The following is a 21980-nucleotide window of genomic DNA, read 5'->3' as shown; positions in this document are numbered from 1 at the left end:
AAGCTTACAGTTTTGAGGCCATTCAAAAGTCCAAATCAAGGCAAACCTTCTTCTTGCAGACCAGCTGCTGGTAATCATGGACTCCTCTGTCACAATGCAAAGCACACGGTGGCATCTGCTGGACTCTCTCTTCTCTTCTGGGTTTCATTGTTTTACCGTCTTGCTTCCATGGCTTGCTTTTAGTATTCATCCAATTTATAAAGTATTCAGACTCACCCTGGGCTATGCTTAATGGAAGTAACCTAGTCAAGATCCCTACTTACAAAAAGTTTATACCCACAGGGATATATTAGCATTTAAGAACATATTTTTTTTCTCATGTTTGTATATCTTTAAACCATCACAGGTTCTATTGGATGATAACAATCTCCCTTAAATTCTTCATGCTCATCTTAGGGGATACATATTCTCTGCAACTGTGGCTGAAAAATTTCCTCTTTTTTGGGACAGTGGTGATTTTTATGAATAGCTATTGTTCAGTGGAAGTCTCTTAAACTTCAGGAATATAATGGACTTTCTGGTATCTTATTTCTACAAACAATTCAGACTGACATGATATAGATGGAAGTACATGCTTTGTTTTACTTAGGAAGTTAAGCCAGTTGACTAAAATCTTACAGTACACTAAATTTTGTGTCATTACTCTCTTTTTCACATCATATTTTTATCACATATATCTTATCTTCTGGTTGAATTATAAGAAAAACTAAATATAAATGTTTTGATAAATCTTGATTAAATATAGATACTCTTTAAATATGTCTTAAATATAATTATAAATAACTATAGATTAATTAATCTATGTATACATATTTGCACTAAATAAATACTTTTGTTCATTATTGAAAGCTGATAGCCCCATTGTTGTATTTCAAAAGAAGAATATTACCAGATATACTTTTAAAAAATGTCTTTCTGGGGACTTTAAAAATTAAAAAAAAATTATCTGATGGAGTTTTGATTTTAGAAACAATACATTTATATTTTACTCTAAAAGGTTTTTCACTGATTCCCTAGGTAATATTAATGCCTGCATCATAGTATATTTCTTGTCAAACTTAATGTATTTTGAAGTGTATATGCATGTGTGTATGCATATGGGATAACTGGGTAGGAGATCTATACAGAAAAATCATAAAATGTAAGTACAAAGCTATGTTTTTATTGCTTTTCTATTGTTAACCTTACCTGTGTACTATAATTCATACTCTAAGTACAACTTTTTTTAGGTTTCCAAATGTTACTAAATATTCTGCCTATAATTTAGATTTCTATGCAGCATGCAGTAAAGCTTTTATGCAATACTTGGTAAAAAATAATAATAATTGTTATTTAAAAACTTAATCCAAGAACAAATATTCATATTTAAATGGAAAGAAATATTATCCTTATGTAAATTGAGATAAAATATTAATATTATCCTAAATCCTAAAGTATATTCTTAAAAAGTTTGGCTGTAAAAACACATTTACAGAATATTTGCAGATATTTAATTGTATAATAAGTAGTCACCATAATTCATTAACATTTCTCCTCCTAACAGGTCTGGCAAAATATCTGACTTGTTATGCATAGTTAGCATGCATATAAATATTCTGCATTATCATTATTTTCCTAAATCAGCAATATGGTGCCTAGAACATGAATTTAGATTCTCACTGATAAATGCAAAGACATAAAGAATATAAATTATAGAGACATTTGTGAATCAACACTGGAGACCTAGGATGGTTGTCATCTAAGTGTGCGACACCTGGAGGGATTTCTCCTTAATATAAACTGCCAAGGGCTAAATTGTAGGGATAGTGTATTAGAAAAAAAATCATCTACAAAACTAAAATCAAGACAACTACTCATTTCCGAATTAAAGAAGACTAAAAAGATAGGATAAATTTAATGCAAGGCAAAATTCTGCTTGTGATCTAAATCAAAGAAAAATGCTATAAAGTACATTATTGTGGCAATTAGCAAAAAATTATTATATTCACTGTATGAAATAATATATAATGTAACGATATTAAAGTGCCTGAAGTGCATCTTTGTAGTATAGTTATGTAAGATAATGTCCTTTTTCTTAAGAAGTATACCTTATATATTTAGGGATAAAGAAGCATAATATCTGAAATACAGTTTCAAATGATTCAGAAAAATTAATATAAATTACTTATCTAGATCTATACACAAAGTTATATCACTGTTTATCTAAATATATCTATGTCAACATCTATATTTATACCTATAGTTATTCCAACGCTTATACTTTACCTATACCTCGACTAATACATATACCTAAATCTATCTATATGTATATATGGAGACAGAGAAAGAGAAAGAGAGGACAATGGCGGGTGACAGAGCAAATGTTACTAAATTCTAACCTTTGGTAAATCTGGAAGAAGGGTATTTGGGAGTTCCTTGTCTTATTCATGTCATTCTTCTACAAGTTAAATTATTTTAACATGAACAGTAAAATATTCTCTTCATGGTTATGCCACTAACCCATATACAACCAGATTCATTTGTTTCACTCTGCTTTTAATTTTCAGGATTGCTTTAAAAACTTTTATTATGTAAAATATTTTCAAGTTCCCAAGTCAAATTTTCATAAGAAAATTTATTCAAAGAATTTAATTTCTATCCTAGCCCTTTCCAACCTATGCCCTTGGTGCCCCATAAAAACATTTAAAAAAATGTATAGCTCATAATTTTACTGTATGTATGTATGTGTGTACATGAATGTAATTATATACAATATATGCTTATACATATAAAATATTGATTTTATTTATTTAAAAATATGTTCTTAGATCACACAACTGACATTGATGGAGATATTCCTCTTTCACTTTTATACTTGCATAGTTATAATGTTGATAGTGATATGACTGGGTCAAAATATGTATATGTAATTTTGATGATATTCACCAAATTTCTTCCATGAAGTGTGTCATTTTGCATTCTCACTAAGAAATTTTTAGAGTACCTGTTTTACCAGAGCATCAAAAACAGAGTAAATTATCCAACTTGAATTTTACCATTTTGTTACTGAGAAATACTGAAATGGCTGTATTCTGACAATAAAAGTCACTTTTCTACTCAAGATAGGTTCTTCTTTAAGACATTGACTGCTTCCAGATTTTACTAACATTTCTCTTTATTCATGCCTTAATATTTGGGTGTGGTAACAACTTTTTGGCTATTAGGCCCAGTTTCCTTTGTAATTCCCCTCATATCTAACTCACACATTTGCAATTTTCCCCTTGTGAATACACAGAGCCTTGAATTAATTTCAAATGTGCCATCTGTTCCATTTGGTATACTGACCGATAAAGGCACTAGTACTCAGTGAGCTCTAAGTTATGGTCACTCTTTTAAACCCATTAAATATGTTTTATTAATTCTTGAAAATACCCTGTAGCTTGTATGATACTCTGGATTTTAGAGATGGGAAAATCGAGAGTGGGAGTGCAGGCAACATGCACAGTATCTGATAGCCAGTACTAGTTCACTGTATCATTTTTTCTCTTAATTTATTTTGGCAATAATTTATCATTTGATGACTGCTGCATGATATTTACGTTGCTTTCTCAATTAGAATATGTTTGGTTTATAGTTTTATATCCCCCAAAATTAAGGGCAGTTAATATTTATTGAAAACTTAATATGTAACAGGCAATTATAATCACATCACTCTCTTCTGTCACTTAAATTTCCAAAACTCCTATTACTTTTGTTCATAATTATATCTGTATTCTATAGATCAGAAAACGGAGGCACAAAGAATCTGAGCAACTTTCCTAAACCTTCAGACAATTATTAAGCCACAGAACCAGGATTCTTCCTCAGGCATGCTCAGGAACTCAGTATATGGAAGGAACCTCTGCTTTTAATCATGATTCCTAGTCCAAAGCTCAGGAAAGGGACCTACCACGATGGGAGAAACATAAATACTTGAAAAATACCTAAAAGTCAAGAAACAAGATTGAATACAGATTAACTTTTCAAAAAAAATTGAATTTAATATTACATTAAAAAATTTACTAATTCATAAATTGTGAAATTCTTCTCAAATTATAATCCTTAAAATCTTGTCAATATTTTCATCCACATAAAGTATAGTGTGAGAAGGGAACACTTTTGATGTGTGTTGGAAAGTCGCTCTATTATCATTAAAGGACAGAATTTTCTATCAATTATTAAGGGTGATTCGAAGATGAGACTACCTCTCTTTATAGCCCTTATCATGGTCAATGTAATTGTATAATTATTACATTCAGTATTTCTTTCCTAACTTCAATCACTAAATCATAAGCTCCGTGTGATCAAGGCTTTTCCTGTTTTGCTTAGGGCTATTTCATCAGAACCTAAAATAGTTCTTGGCATAGGAATTGGTGGAATAAATGTGTGCATTATCAGTGAATAACCATTCCTTCCAGGCATAACAGCTATTGTTAAAGTAAGGGACAAAAGGGGATAGGAAACACTGGTCATACATTCATTACTATCACAAAATACTATTAATATGAAGCCTACTTGGAAACAGAGAAAGGAGAAAATAACAGAATTTAAAAATATCTTGTGGACATTTTGTCATATCAACATGAGCAGCTTTCATAGTTTCAAGTTAAATGCCTGAAACCTGTATTCCAAATGTGTTTCCAAACATGAATTCAACCAAAGCATCTAGGAAACATTTCAAAAGTAATCACTCCTAAGCGATATCATGTAACTGGTAAAGCCAGTTGTGATAACCAGCAATGCAAGTTTAGTATGTGATAGGTATGATTTAGGCAACTGTAATAAATGCACTAAGAATAGAAATTATAGATATATGCATATATCTATAATTTCATGTATAATTATATTAAATACAACATATTTAAAGATGTTAGTTATTTAAAGAAATAAACTCAACAAAATAATGAATTTTAAATATTGATCAGAAATAAGAATATCATTAAATAAGTTCATATCATCTCTGTGAGGGTTATAAAAGGCACCTTAAATTCATTCAATACTTATCAGAAAGTTTAAAAATATTTGAAATTTCCAGGATCCAAATTTTCTCTTATAATGATGATCGAAATATCTCTCAAGGACTATGAATGGTCACAATTCTCATTGTGAAGTTTCATTAATATTATAACATAACTTTACAAAGCTCTGGAATAATTAAAGCAACTAATGTAAATTATGGGATGAAACTTCTTAAAACAAGCTTAAATTGTGAGTGAAAAGATAATACATCCCTCTTAAAGATTAGTAAAATAGAGGACAGGGGTACTTCAAATAATATATGTGTTAGACTTTCATTCTTTATACAGGTAAAAAGATTTACAATCTCTGTAAGAAATTTGTTCAATGGTTATATAAAATCCACTCATGCATGAGTCCAGGTCATAGTTTCTGAAAAAATTTCTAAGTAAAATTTTCTGTTTTTTATTCCAAGACAATATTATTGGTATGTCAAATTATTGCTATTTTTCTATTGACTTGAGTGGATTATGCTGATTATTAATAGCACCGTTGCAAAGTATCAGCTGTATTGGGTTTATTCATTCAACTTTTGATATTTGAAATTTTATCTTTCATCTAATGATATTTGAAAGGAATCTGGGCAAAACTCTTAATAGGATCGGTAAGTAAAGAGTGGTGAGGACATATAATACTAATTTTATTTATCCATGTACACTCTAAAATCTTGTGAATATTGCTTTCATCGTGTCCTTGTTGTCTCTTATTATTTTCTCTACCAAAGAATCTTTCAAAGGATAAAATAATCATATACATCCTGTTTATTCACATATTTCATTATCTCCTGACAATGTATTACTAGGTATAGAAATTCACCAAATTTTGGTGAGACAAAGATAAAAATTTAAAAAAAAACTCATTCTAAAAAATAGGTTTTCCTTGTGAAGTATGAATCACACACATGTGCTTACATAAGTATGGAGATAATGGAAGTTGTTAGAGCATAATAGTTTCTGAAACTGAAGGAAAATAATATATTTTGTTCCTGTAAATTCCCAGTGTATATTTATTAGCCAGGTTGTATTAATTAATGTGCAGATAAAAATAAATTGGTAATTCCATGAAAAGTTTCCCAACTTGTATATATTTTCATCTATTTTATACTATAAATCCATATTAATATTTTATTTTACAAATCTAAATTTAAATGACAAGTTTTAAACCTCTGTTGTTCAGATCAAATCCCTTACTGCTATCCTTTACTTCTGCAGAATGTCTCAGACCATATCCAATCAGTTACCATGCTTTCAAAAACTCAGAAGGTGATATTTCTCACCGCCTGTTCTGGTCCACCTTGATCCAAGTCACTGTCACCATTACCTTTCATGCATTTTCTTGTGACAATTATACCCTTGCACCCATCCTTACACTTCAGTCTCATCAGAAGGGAGTGATACTATTAAATGCCAACCTCAACTGTGTAACTCCTCTGCTCCAACTCTGTAGTCCTTTCATAGCTCACTCAATGATCTTTGAAACCAAGCCACCTTCCTCTCTTACAAGCCTGATTATCTCTCTGACTTCATCTACCACTCTCACTTTCATTTTTCCACCCCAGCACAATTACTTCCATTCTGTTCTTTGACCACAGCAGAAATACGTTTTTCTAACAAATAACAACCTTTGCAATTGTTTTTCCTCTGTTGAAACATTTTCATTATGACTTATTTTCTCACTCCCTTCACATCCTTGTACAAATGCCCCATTTTGAATGAAGTCTTTCTTAAACACTTTACTTAAAATAACTTCTCCCCCTATCCTATCATCAACTTGCTTTCCTTATCGCTTTCTTTCTCTTACTTGCTGTACTGTATATTTTATCTATTTATTTAATACGTGGCTCTGCTCCACTACAATTTAAAAGTCACAAAGATATGGACTTTTGTCAGCTTTCTTGGCTGTTCTATTTCTAACAGCTTGGGTAAGTGTTTGACCTATATCTATGGTCAATTCTTATGAATTAAATATTATTAATGAAACAGCATGCTTGAATTAATATAATTGGACACACGGCCAGTGTTTTCTGACAATGTAAGAGCACATACTAGATCTATGCTTGCTGTTATTGTGAGGTATAAAAGAGATAATTACTGGTAAAGATACTACCCCTTCTCGTACAATTCAGAAAAATACATTTTTTACATTAAGTAAATAAAACATCCTAAGTAGAAATATGTCTATCAGTTTCCTACTAAAATTTAGAAAATTTTGACATAAAAATATGAAGTATATAATTTAATTATATAATCACTCCAAATTATTGCAAACCATTAGCTTATCAAATATCACGTAAGTCTAATAGTGTTGTATAGTCCACTACAAAACATTTTCCTCTTTAGCCTCATTAATTACCCTATACATTGTTAAAATAATACTTTTTTGTCATACTATTACTGTTACTATATTGAATAATAGCAATCCCAAGGTGTTTTTTCCTTTATTACATATTCATGAATTATGTTATATAGGGACAAGCCACCAAATAATACATTAGACAAATTCTCCCAATGACAGGCTTCTATTCATTTCAGATTTGTTTATCATATGTTCAGCATTAATTGAAAAAAAAACAACACTTTGTAAGCATGCACACACATACACACATACTCTATTGGTTGATAAATAAGACATCGATCATAGAAGAGGAGCTCTTCACACCTTTTTCAGTTGTTTACTCCTTTTCTCCTTTTTTTATCTTTTAACTTTCAATAATGTAGTTTTTCATTAAAGAAAACTTGTCTTTAAGTCTATGCCACTTTTTAGGGTGTCTTTGAATTATTATTTTTAATATTTTTATCCAAACTAAGATTTATAGCTTTATAATCCATCTGTTATTTATTTTTTAATAGCATCAAGTTATGGTTTTTAAATAGTCACTTTTATTGTCCTTTATTCAGTGATTTTTCAAGATTCTTTATATTTTTGATAAAGTGTATAAATTATACTAAGAATCCTTTCTTGACAGTCAATTACTATTCTAGTATAGCACTGTGTTCATAACTAAGTAATGATGTCTTTTAATACATTTCAAAGTGAGCTCTGAAGTTGAAATGTTTGCAATACAGATATTTTCGTTATATTTATAAACCTAAATATTTGTAACAATATAGGACAAATTTTAAGACACATAAGAGTTAAGTTATGGAGAAAGTCTTAAATGAGGTATAAAATATGATGTTAGATTTAAAATGATGCAGGTTTAATGCCTCCATTTGAGACCAGATATAAGGAAAAAGAGTTGGTGTTGGATGCATATATTGGGTAGGTAGTGAATTAAAAATTGGACTTAAAATACGTTTATTTTATTGTAAAGTAGGAAGAAAGATTGTCTTTTAGTTGTAAACAACCCAAAAGGAAAGATTTAAAGAAAAAATAAAATTCTGTTCTAAAATCATTTGGGTTTTAGAGAAATATTGTAATGTTTATAGGAAGACAAAATAAATTCAGTATATTTATTCTTCTCTCTTGTCCTGAATAAAGTTCAAATTTGATTACATATCAGTTGACAAATGAAAAATTGTTGTACATGGTAGTTAACTCTCTGTAATTAGCAAAAAGGACTAGAAAATCAATATTACTTGAAACTAACACTTACATCGCAATAGTGGAACAAACTTTAAAGGACAGTATAATAAGCCATCAGGGAATACTTTGGTCTGGTTCTTTGTGTTCAATAGACTAAGTAGAAAATTTAGTTCTATTACTTGATTCAGAGGAAAGATCACCCCAACGATTATCCAACTTAAATGTGAAATGCATAGAAGGGTTTTTCTGTCATATTTTGAACAAAATAAGAAATGAACTATAATCTGTATTTTTGAAAAGGAAATTAGTGATTAAGAGATTTATTTTACATGGCATGAGACAGAATCTGTATTTGTGTTTTAGAGTTATTTTACGTGATGATGATAATGATGTCATCTTTAATCTTTTGTATCATTGTGAACTTTGTTACTTTGTGTTTCTTGAATATGTAGCCAATTGGTGAAACTGGGGATTCAAAGTTTATATTATATGCATGGTAATTAGATTAATCCACTAACAAATGTTTATTTATTTATTTATTTATTTATTTATTTATTATATGTCCCTGAACTATGAGCAGAATTTTAGTGCAAGGTTTGTGTAAGTTATGCTCAAAGTAGAGTGAAAAAATTACTTTAAATACTCAGAAAATGTAAATTGAGAATTAGATAGGTGTGATGGTATGGTATTATTTATGACTTCCAAAAATAGATATTGGATTTTGATTGTAAATTGGTCTGTTCTTCTGGGCATGTCAGATTTTATTAGATTCAGAGGTTTCACTTTTACTTGATTAAATAATGATTAAGTCTTTGGAGCAAGTCAGTAGGACATTTCATCCCTGCCCCCTAGGTGGGTGGGGACACACAGAATAAAAAAAGACATGGCAGAAGACAGTGTTTGGGGTTTTGATATTAGAGTCCCAGGAAGCAGATACAAGAGGAAAGATAGAAGGCTGCATTAGACATGGCAGAGGCCCCAGGAAGAGAGACAAACTGTTCACCGATAGTCTACAGCTGGTCTTGTGAAGAAAGCAGGGCAGCTGACCCAGTATAAAAACGAGTCCTTGGAGAGGAAAGAGACTTATCCCAGTCTATAGCTGATATTGGAAGAAGCTGGGACCATGAGCCTTAAGAGGAAGAGGAAGCTTGAGCTCTTACAGACAGTGGCAGCCATCTTGCTCCAACACGTGGCAATAGACTTGGATGAAGGAAATAAATTTTGTTTTATGGCCTAGTAACTGTAAGCTTGTACCCCAAATAAATATGCTTTATGAAACCCAATAGATTTCTGGTATTTTGTATCAGCACCTCTCTGGCTGACTAATACAGTGAGAAGGAGGCAAATCATTAAGATAATGTAGATTTATTGGCATATTTTATTTTCGTTATTTAATAAAGAGATTGAAACATTTAAGTATAAATATCATTCATTGAGCACCAGGAAGGGAAGAGCTCAGTTCAGAAGATGTAAAATTTATGTTTTGCAGTGTCTTCTCCATTAGTATATTCTTAGTCTTTTTCAGATTGTGATGTTTAAAAATCCCAGACAGTAATTCTTCCCCCAGGAAGAATTTCTAATATCTTGCTGCAGCACTAGCAAGGCTTAGCAATCTGCCAGTGTTCTTCACTAGGTGCTGCTCTCAACATGCTGGCTCTGCTACCCTCTCTTGCTGGCTCTGATTTTTCCTAGTTATGTATTTCTCCATCTGCTTCTTTTTGTGGTGGCAAAGTGGCTTGGCCTACCTCTGAATTTGCATTTTGCAATCTTTCTAGTTTTGCTATTGATATAACTATGTTTTAAACATGTAGCACAGTTGATTGAAAACTGAAGAAATGCTTAGTATGCATTTGGACGCTTTATAGAGAATAGTCAGTCTCTGCTGTTAGTCTCTAAATTGTACTCTAAACTGAGCTGCAGAAACTTCTTGCAATATGTTTTAAGTAACCAAAGTGAAAAATCCTAGCAAACTGTTGCCTATGCTTAGCCCTGTGAGTTAAAGACAGCTGGTAGAAATAAGTACTAACAAAAACTTGTCTGAATTTCCCAAACCCAGTTCATGAATTGTGAATTCTTTATCACTTTTTCTGGATGTTCAATCAGTCACAGATGAATGTCATGGAAAGAGCAATGGATTTGGATTTAGATGATCTAGGTTCAGAGTCTTTACCTAAACACTAGCTATATGACTTAGGGGAAATACATTAAGCTCTGTCACGATCCACCTCCACTTTTCTTTTGACTTTAAATTTTTCTTTTAATTTTATTTTTTAAGAAGCTTTAAATTACACAAATGATACATCAGAAGTAGACAGGGATTCCCATATAACCTACTCTTACCCCTCCCACCTGTTAACAACATCCCTGTTAACCTGTTACCCCTGTTAACATCTTTCATTAGTGTGGTATATTTGTTACAATTGATGAACACAAATATTGAAGCATTGCTACAAACCATTGTCAGTAGTTTACATTATTGTTTACACTTTGCACCATACATTTTTATAGGTTTTGACAAAAAGAATAATGGCCTGTATCCATCAATGTAATGTCATTCAGAACAATTCCAATATCTCCAAAATGCCCGATATTACATCTATTCTTCTCTCTCCCTCCCTCAGAAACTCTGGTTACCACTGCCTTTATATCAATGCTACAAGGTCTTCCAGTGCCAGAATAATAATAAGCCTACTTTAGTCCATAGCTGCATTCCACCCTCATGTTTGTTCATTCCTCAAAATTGTAGATTTTAGAATGGTGATGCCCACTCTGTTTGTGATTGCCCATCTCCACTTTCTAGATAAGGAAATTGAGTGTAAGAGAGAATATGGAATTTCAAATCTAGGAAGCGACATAGTTAGATATCAAAATTAGGTCTTTCAGACCCCAAAGCCTACACTCTAACCACTATACTAACTGACACCCTACCCACCGCCTAATCATTTGAAGATTAAAATGTAATCATACACTTTAAAAGTTATGTTTATTGCTAGAATTGACTCATATTTGAAAATTAGTGTGCACTGTCATCAATTGCTACCTAATACTCATGACCCACATTCCCTTAAGGCAATAGCTGAATTCTTTGGGTCTTTAATATTATTTCTTTTTCTAGGAAAATTTTTTGTGGCTCAATCCACCAAGCCCATTTTCCCTCAGTAAGAACAAAATGTCTTCTCTTCTAACATGCCTTCATATAGATAACTCTCTCTTGTCTATTTTTCCTTTCTCTGAAACAATCATTCTTTTCCTTCCTTTCTTCTAAAACTCTCGCCTGACCCATAATCAATGAAGTAACTTTTATTTCAACATTCTGACTAACTCTTCCCTTAGTCTTTTTGACTATCTGAAACCTGATGCTACTTCTATCACATCTTCCTCTAGGTGGAGATGGAAATTTTCTCACACTAAAAATATCTACATGCTCATGAAATCTTAATTACAAATATATGCTACATTCATACCATTGTCATTTTAGTTACTTTAAAGTACCTACTTCCTGGTGAATTATGAAAACTGCCTATGCCACCCTCCCTTTTATCTCATCCATAGAACTCGTTGGCACTTTCTTTATTCTTTAGGGTGTTTGGTAATAGTTCCCAATCTTTCTCTCCATGGAACTTCTGACCATCAACTTAAGTGTCTAGAAATTCTATGTTGATGTCTCATAAAAATCCTAGCCTCTTGGCTTCCTGAATATCTTATATAGTCTGACTTTTCATTGTACTTTAGCAGGACAATCCATGGCCACTTACTGAATGGACCTAATTGTTATACGGCCCCCTTGAGAAAATAATCATGAATTCAGACATTTTTGTTATTTTTCCCAATTTCTGGCTGAACATATGCCCACTATATCAGTTCTTCAAATTCATGTGATTCACTATAGTTCACCAACTTCTTCTGTGTTCAGTTCTTCTCATACATTCATCATCAAGTGGCTCAATCTCTTGTGAGAATTCTAAAACCACTTGTCCTTTTGTTCTTTCACTATACCACATAACCAAACCCTAACCTTGTATAAACCCAAACTTTCACATTTCCTTGCCCACACTTGTGGTGCAAGACATTTCTGAGAGAAAAAATTCAACAGAAATTATGTAACTATAATTTTTCAACAGTCTTACCTGAACCTTCAAACCTTTTATGCAATTCTATTTTTCTGGACATTTCATTTTCTACTTTCTACAAGTATTTCAATCCCTTCAAATATAATCAAATTTCCAAGAAGTCTTCTTACCATTTCATTTTCAAAAAGATGATTTCACTTCACAGAAAAAAAAAAAAAAAACGGAATAGAAAGGAATCTCTTCAATGTCCATGAACCAAGCCACACATTTGTCAATTATTGCAACCATTTTTTTTTCTTTTTTCCCATCTTTTACAATATAGGTCACTGAAAGAGATTATCTAACTTTTCAGAAGTCAAACAAATAGTGAACTGAACAGGATTGTGAACCTGATCTCTCTGCCTTCAAAGTCCATTTATTTCCTTCTGAAATATTCTCTATTCCTTAGAGATTAAATGAGTAGATAAAGTGACTGATTTTATTTAACAAGGTCAATTTTGCTGCACCCTCCAATTTTCTTCATCTCACCAAAACTGTGATATAAGTAATTTTATAAGAATTATAGACCATTATGACAAGCATAATAACATCATTTTTATAATAGAATGGAAGGCAAAAACATAATTTTTAGTAGAATACAGATTAATGCTCAAAAATCTTTGTTGCAGTCAATAATCTAGCTTGATGTTTAAGAAGGTCAGTTTTGTTTCTTTGAAGCTCCTAAGATTCTAATGCAATTTGATTTATTCTTTTTAGAAACCTGTAAAATTAATGAAAATCTAATTTGTGGGGAAAAATGAGTTAACTTGCATTTGTGATAGGCTCTGCCTGCAGCAGCAGCTGTGCCCATATCAAGAATGTGCCATGCTGAAAAATGGAAGGTTGATTTTTGTTGTTATTCCTTTCTCTCCTCTTATATTTGTTGTTCATCATTTTGAAAGAAATGGGGATCATTTTAATTATTTTATTATACTACAGGGGGAAGAATAATAGTGTGCCTGGAAAGTTAGCTATGCTCAACTTCTATCAGTATCATTTAGGCAATTATCTCTGTCACTTAAGCTTGCTGGAAAGCTGTTGACTGCAAGAGATCATTAAATACTATCACTCTCATATGAAAATAGCTCTTTCAGCTCTTCAAGAAGGAAGTGTCAGGATTTGATTAAGGAAGTGGTTCACCAGATCTTTTAGTTGAACACTGGGGTATATTCTCCCTCTGATGCATTTCATACTTTCAGGGGAATGCAAGGATGGAGATATATTTGTGGGGTGCTTCCTGCAGATTGTCCTTCCACAATATTCATGAAATGCAGTTATTTAACAAGCATCATGTTATCCAGAAAGAGTGAATGAAATACTCAACTACCTTTTTCAAATCCATTATATTTGTGACTCTCTTACCAAGAATAATTATATACATATATGGCAATAATAAATAGTAATATTAATATTACGCATTTATATAATTATCAATGTTACCCTAATATTCTATTCTGAATGCCCTCAAAACAAGGGTTTACCAATGCATTTTGAATCAGAGCTCTGCCATCAAAATTACCAGCACTAGTATTTTAGTTTTCATTAACTGCCTATTTATCATATTTAAACATTAGTACACTGACTGAGTCTATTATATTTGTGTCTCTCCCACTTAATATTTCTCAAAATGTTTCTTTCTGTCTGAAGGATTCTAATAACACTTTTGCAGGTACTTCTATTTTGTGTAAAGATAGAGGTAATACATCTCTCTATATATGAGGATTTTGTTGCTGAGAATCTATTAATATATTTGAATAACAGAAACCTAGACTAAGTGGGACCTTATTTTATTAGAATTAATGTCTTCAGATTGTATCTTTATTTCTCTTGACTCAATTTTTCTTTAGTGGATGTTTGATTTAATTATTCTATTTGGAGGTGATTCTTTTGTTGAAGACAGAAACCACATAGAACAAAAATTCTCTATCTTCTATATACTCTCTGGTAATACTGAAATAAACTTTGATTACCTATTATATATTCTACTTCTTGATCTAAAGAGAACCTACTGCCTGATTGTGAATTAATATCTTTGCAAACCCCAATCATTGAGATTTAACATAAACTATTTTTACAGGGTTTTTAAACTTTTTGTAGTGCACTTTCTCCCTTAGATTTATGTTGCTAAATTTGAAAGTTACCTAAATAGAAAGATTCCTGTGCAGCCACAATGCTTTCATTAAAATCTGCTACTTTTTAATTAAGATAATGAATATATATTATCCTTTCTTTCAAAAAGTACCATACAATAAGTCCAGTATTGGTGATATGGAGATACAATATGGACTTTTCCAACCACATTCAACAGATAACAGTTTTATAGGAAAGAGAGAAAGTAAATAGACTACCATGATTTATGCTATAGAAGTAAAGAAAAATAACACAACTCAGATCAGGTAAGTATGGATAGGATGAGGGAAGTGTATTAGTCAGCCAAAGGGGTACTGATGCAAAATACAAGAAATTAGTTGTTTTTCATAAAGGGTATTTATTTGGGGTAGAAGCTTACAGTTACCAGGCCAAAAGCATAAGTTACTTCCCTCACCAAAGTCTATTTCCATGCATTGGAGCAAGATGGCTGCTGACATCTCCCAGGGTTCAGTCTTCCTGGGTTCCTCTCTTTCCAGAGCTCATTTCTCTCCAGGCTCAGCGACTCTGTTTTCTCCACAAGCTCAGCTGTAGACCATGAGGTTCTCTAGGCTTTGCTACTCTCTACAAGGTCAGCTGTAGACTCTCAGGTGACTGGCTTTGTCTCTCTCCCCGAGACTTCTGCCAAGTCTAAGGAGCTGTCTCTATTCCTCTATGTTCTTCTCCTTTGTGTTCATTTCCTAGGCTCTAGCTCAAAACTCCAGCATCAAAATCTCCAACTCTGTCCTTTGCCATGTCTTTTATTTGTGAGTCCCTAACCACTAAGTGGCTGGGACTCGACACCCTACTGATGTGGCCCAGTCAAAGCCTTAATCATAATTTAATCATGCCCAGTTTACAAATATCTATGTTTGGAATTCATGAGTCATATCAAACTTCTAGAGAAAGTTTTCCTCAAAGACGCTACACCTAGCTGAATTTAAGGGATAAATAGAAACCATTGACAAAGTGGAGTGGAGCTCCTCAGGCAAGAAAACCTTGCATGTAAGAGGGAAGACATCCAATAACATTGGCAGGAGAGAGGCAGGCATCAGACTCACACCCTCAATCTCCAATCTACATAACGGGATTGGTAAGTGTGAAAAGGAAGCTGCAGCACTAATTTCAGCATGGCTTCTATTCCTGCTTCTATCAGTCATCAAAAGAAGCCTATGAATCTCATATGCATCACCTAATCTTATGTCTTCTAGCCCTTTTAATCTTTCTATAGAACACATAATTTATTATTATCAAATGCTCTTCTTCCTTGAGAATTCTTTCACCAACTTGCTTATGCTGAAATCTGCCTCTCTCTTGAGGAAAGTTACCTTAAAATCCCGTACAATTGATAGCACTTTAATTTTATTGCAATTTTATCTTCATTTCTCTAATAGCTAGTGATATTGAATATCTTTCCATGTGCTTTTTTGCCATGTGTATTTCTTTTTTGGAAAAATGTCTGAGTGTTTTGTCCTTTTTAAAATTGTATTGCTTGACCTTTTATTTATTGAGTTGTATGATCTCTTTATATACCATGGAAATCAAATAATTATTGGATATGTGATTTCCAAATATTTTCTTCTATTGTGTAAGCTGTCTTTTCACCTTCTTGACAAAGTCCTTTTGAAGCACAGATGTTTTTAAGTTTGCTAGTTTTATAGTTCTAGCTTTTATATTTAGGTCTTAGATCCATTTTGGGTGAATTTTCATATAAGGTATGAGATAGGGGTCCATTTTGTTTCTTTTGGGTATGGATTTAAGTTCTCCCAGCACAATTTGTCAAAGAGACTGCCTGGTGGGTTTGGCAGACTTGCCAAATATCATTTGACTATAGAAGTTAAGGTTTATTTTTGATGTCTCAATTCAATTACATTGGTCAATAGTCCTATATTTATCCCTGTACCATGCTCTTTTTACCACTATAAATAATATGCTTTAAAGTTAGGAAGTGAGAGTCCTCTAACTTCATTCTTCTTTTTAAGATTTTTTTTTTTTTTGATATTCAGGGTACTTTGCCTTTTAAAATAAATTTGATGATTGGCTTTTAAATTTCTGCAAATTAGGCTATTGGAAATTTTATTGGGAATGTGTTGAATCTTTACATCAATTTGTGTATAATAGACATCTTAACAATAATTGTCTTCCAATCTATTACCATAGAAATTCCTTGCATTTATTTAGGTCTTTTTTTCTTTCTTTTAGCAATGTTTTATAGTTTTTTGAACACAGGTCCTCTATAACCTTGGTTAAGTTTATTCCTAAATATTTGATTCATTTATTTGCTATTTTAAATGGATTTTTTCCACTTACTTTCTCCTCATGTAGGTCATTAGTGATGAAGAGAAACACTTCTGATATCTACATGTTGATCCTGTATCTCACCACTTTCCTGAACTCATTTATTAGCTCTAGTGAATTTGTTGTGCATGTTTAGAGATTTTCTAGGTAGAGTGTCATATAATTAGTGAATAGTGAAAGTTTTACTTATTCCTATCCTACTTGGGTGCCTTTTCTTTCTTTTTCTTACCTAATTACTTTAGCTAGAATGTCTAGCACAATACTGTATAACAGTGGTGACAGTGGGCATCCTTTTCTATTTCCTGACCTCAGTGGGAATGTTTTAAGTCTTTGACCTTGAGTATAATGTTATCTGTGGGTTTTTCATATATGAACTTTATCATGTTGAGAAATTTCCCTTCTATTTCTATCTTTTAAATGTTGTTTATCAAGAAAGGATGCTGTATTTTGTCAAATATATATATTCTGCATCAATCAAGATAATCACGTAATTTTCTTTTTTCAGTTTATTAATGTGATGTATTACACTGACTGATTTTCTTGTGTTGAAAGATCCTTTTATTGCAGCCTGGATAAAACCTACTTGATCACAGTGAATAATTCTTTTAATGTGTTGTTATATTTAGTTAGTGAGTATTGTGTTGAGGATTTTTGCATCAATGTTCATTAGGGAAACAGGCTTATAATTTTCATTTTTCATAACATCTTAATTGGCTTTGGTATTAGGGTAATGTTGGTTTCATAGAATGAGTTTGGAATTGTTTCTTCCTGTTCAAATTTTTGGAAGAGTTTGAGCAAGGTTCATTTTAAATATTCTTTGAATGCTTGGTAAAATTCACATGTGACGCCCTCTGTTCCAGGACCTTTCATTTGAGGAGTTTTTTAATGACAGTTTCAATTTCTCTATTGGGTTTGTTGAGATCTTTTATTTCTTCCAGGGTCAATGTAGGTTGTTCGTATGTTCCTAGAAATTTGTCCATTTCATCTATGTTGTCTAGTTTGTTGGCATGCAGTTGTTCATAGTATCATCTTATGATCGCTTTTATTTTTGTGTGGACTGGAGTAATTTACTCACAAACCTTCCACTGCAATTGGGCAGTCTCCTTCTCCTGTTCTTCCAAGGATGTTGCAGGATGCTCTTCTCCTCTCCTAGACTCCCAAAACAGGTGATTTACATCTCTGACTGATTACTAATTTCAGTGTAGGATGAGTTGACTCTTGGAGTTCCCTACTCTGTGACCATCTTGCTCCTCACCTCTCTATATACAATCATTTCTTCTTGAAGCACTTTCTTTGCCTATCTTCCCCTACATTCACCAACTATATGCCTTAGTCACATATGTTGGCTCTGTCTGATCTATGTTTCCTTTTATTTGAGTTAAATATTCAAATTATTATGTCTGAATCCAAGCTCCTTCTGTTTTCTTCTCAAATTGCTCTCCTTGATGTAATTCAGATTTCCATCAATTATAGCTAATTCAGTTGATCAGTTACTAATTCTGAATTGATTCCTAAGGACTTTTGCTTTGGAAATGTCAGCTCTAATTTGTAAAGAAATACTCTCAGTTTTGCCTACAAAATATACCAGAATTTGATTCATTTTCACCTTCTGGACTGCTATCTAGCTCCCTGGTCTAAACCACTGTAGCAGCTTAATATTATTGATGAATTCAAAAAAGAAATATTGGATTATGCTTGTAATTTGATTTGTAACTGGGCATGATTGAGTTATGATGTGGATAAAAGGAATGGTAGAGAACAGAGTTGAGGGTTTCTGATGTTGGAGTTTTGATGTTGGAGTTTGAGGCTGAAGCATTAAGCTGGAGCCCCAGGGAAAGAGAAAGAGCCATTTGCCTGATAGTCTACAGTTGACCTTGTGGAGGAAACAGAGGAGCTAAGCCCAGAGGAACCCAGGAAGCATGGACCCTTGCAGTGTCGACAGCCATCTTTTTCCAACAAGTGAAAATAGACTTTGGTGAGGGAAGTAACTAATGCTTTCTGGCCTGGTATATGTAGGCTCCTTCCCCAAGTAAATACCCTATATATAAACCATCAGCACCGCTTTGGCTGACTAATGCAACCACTATCACCTTTCTTCTGGACTATTGTAATCACTTTGTAGTATTTGTCAAATTTCTGTCCTTGTTGTTGCCAAACTTGAATCAATTACCAGTGGAGCAGCCAGCATGATCTTTTTAAATAAAAAAACAGATCATGCCAGTCTTTGTTTAAAACCCTCAAATTTATTTTTAAGCCAACTAAAGTAAAACCCAAAAGTTTACATTCTTGCTTGCACTGGCTACCCATTGCACCTCTAATTTCTTCTTCTATTACTTTCCCCTTGCTCACTGTGCTCAAGTCATAGGGACTCCCTTGCTTTTCTTCAAATACTCACACTCCAAGAATAGTCACGCTCCAGGGCTTTGCACTTGAAGTTCTGTGTGCCAGGACTGTCTTTAACTATGAATATTTTACGCTCATTCCCTTGCTTTCTTCAGTCTTTGCTCACATGACTTCTCAGTTAGGCCTTCTAGGATTGGCCTATTTAAAATCACAACAGTATAACACCTTCCCCTCTGCACACACCAATTGTCTTCCTCCCTCCTTTCAATGATTTATCTCCATTGTGCTCATCACCATCATCTATATGGTATTATTTTTATTATGGTTTTATTTTTTGACTAGTGTGTGAGCACTATAAGAGCTAAGGTTTTTGCCTGTTTTAATTACAGATTTAGTTACAATATCTGGAAAAATATATGACAATAAAATGCATTATATGGATAAATATTTCTCAAATCAAAAAATAGTTTTTTTGTTTATTATTATTATTAAAATAATGAAAATGCTTATAATGACTGAAGTGATGAATGTACAACTATGTGATTAAACCAAATACCATTTTACACTTTGGATGAATTGTATGCTTTATTAATACATATCAATAAAATAGAATCATTTAAAATAAATAAATAAGTAAAAAAATTCCAATTAATCAGAAAAAAAATTTCAATGAGAAATGGAAATTTGCCAACATTTTTTAATACTCTTTTTGTTTCCTCTTTCAATTACTCCTGCTTGTGTCCTCCCCAAAGGCAATGGATTTCCTGATATTTAACATCAAAGATTTATTTTACTTTCTATAGAACACATAATTTATTATTATCAAATGCTCTTCTTCCTTGAGAATTCTTTCACCAACTTGCTCATGCTGAAATCTGCCTCTCTCTTGAGGATAGTTACCTTAAAATCCCGTACAATTGATAGCACTTTAATTTTATTGCAATTTTATCTTCATTTCTCTAATAGCTAGTGATATTGAATTTATGGAACTATGCATTATATATTTTACCATTGCTGACTTTTTGATGTAAGAAAACTATGAGATTGTCCACATTTTTAAATGTAGCTGTACTTTATATTTTTATTGCCATATAATATTTCATTCAATGATTATACAACTATTTATTCTAGTGCTATGAACATTTGAATTCTTTCAAGATATCTGGGTATTAATAATAATGTTGTTGACATTCTTGTACATGTTTTTGGTGCCATTGTAGAAGGTAGTGTCTGGGAGGGAACTTGAGAAAAGTTCAGCAGGAATAAGTAATATTTTATTTTTTCTAACGTATGTGATAGCTAAATTGGTGTCATCCCTAAATTATTATTCTGCTCTATCTCAACTCAGCAATTCTTAGTTCTTTCTCCTCCTGAGAAGATGCAGATTCTTTCAGCAAATATAGCCCAGGCTCAGGAAAGAACTTAAAAGAACACACAAGTTACCATAAAGTTAACTGCATATATACAAATTTATAGTAAAATAGAAAATGAGCCAAACAGAGACATTAGAGAAGCTAGCACATGTAAAATCATGTTCTCACCAGGAGTAATTGTGCTGTCAAAGATCAATGAAATGATGTAGGGATAACTGAAGGCAGAAGTGACAGATAAAATCTTCCTGGTCTACCCTTGCCTGTTCTCCAGGTAGTCTACGGCTACTGTCCTGAGTTCATAACATGTGAAACTCAACTAAACTGAAAATAAAAAGTTCCATCCAGAGGCTAATCTAGGCACTATATATTTTTGTACATGCAAGAACATTCCTACAGTATAAACTATCTTTCTCAAATAATATCAGTAAGATATGTTATATTTCTATAGTGATATCCCACACATTTGACTGTTTATCAAATATACTGTAAATATACTATACACTCATGAATACATTACCCCATGTAATCATTAAAGTAGTTCTTGTTGGAAAATACTCTTAGTTCCATGCCACAGAAGAAAGCAGCTTCTAGCTTCAGCACATACAATCCCCATCCTGTCATGGTAACAGGGAGGAACCTGAGAAAGCTGAGAACAGAGAAGCTATGTCACTTCAGAAAAGGCATATTATTATCTCTGAAAACATTTCTGAATATAATAAATAATGAAGAATTTAAGGGCAATAAGACATATTAAGCACCTAATATTTGTATACTGTGACAAATGAGAATTTTAAGATGCAAAATAATATTCATTTTTCCTTTATTCACCATCCATTCACCCAATACATTAAAAAAAATTTATATCAGGCACTGTTCTAGGTGCTGGAGATCTAAAAAGAACAAAACTAACAACATTTCTCTCTAATGGAATCTGGGTTCAATTGGGAAAGACAGATAATGTTTCAGGCAGCATTTGTTGTATAATAAACAATTCCAAAACTCATGAATTAAATCAACTACTTATTTACTGTGAATCTCTACAGGTAATGATTTGGACTGGACCAGCTCATTGGTTCTTCTGGTCTGAACCTGCCTCACTTGATTTCAGCTGGAATTAATTGCGTATTTATGGTGACCTGGTGGCTTGGCTGGGGTTTCTGATTTATGTGGC

Source organism: Dasypus novemcinctus, chromosome 1 (genome assembly GCF_030445035.2).
Source record: "Dasypus novemcinctus isolate mDasNov1 chromosome 1, mDasNov1.1.hap2, whole genome shotgun sequence".
Taxonomy (NCBI): Eukaryota; Metazoa; Chordata; class Mammalia; order Cingulata; family Dasypodidae; genus Dasypus; species Dasypus novemcinctus.
Note: the sequence above shows the minus strand (reverse complement) of the source record.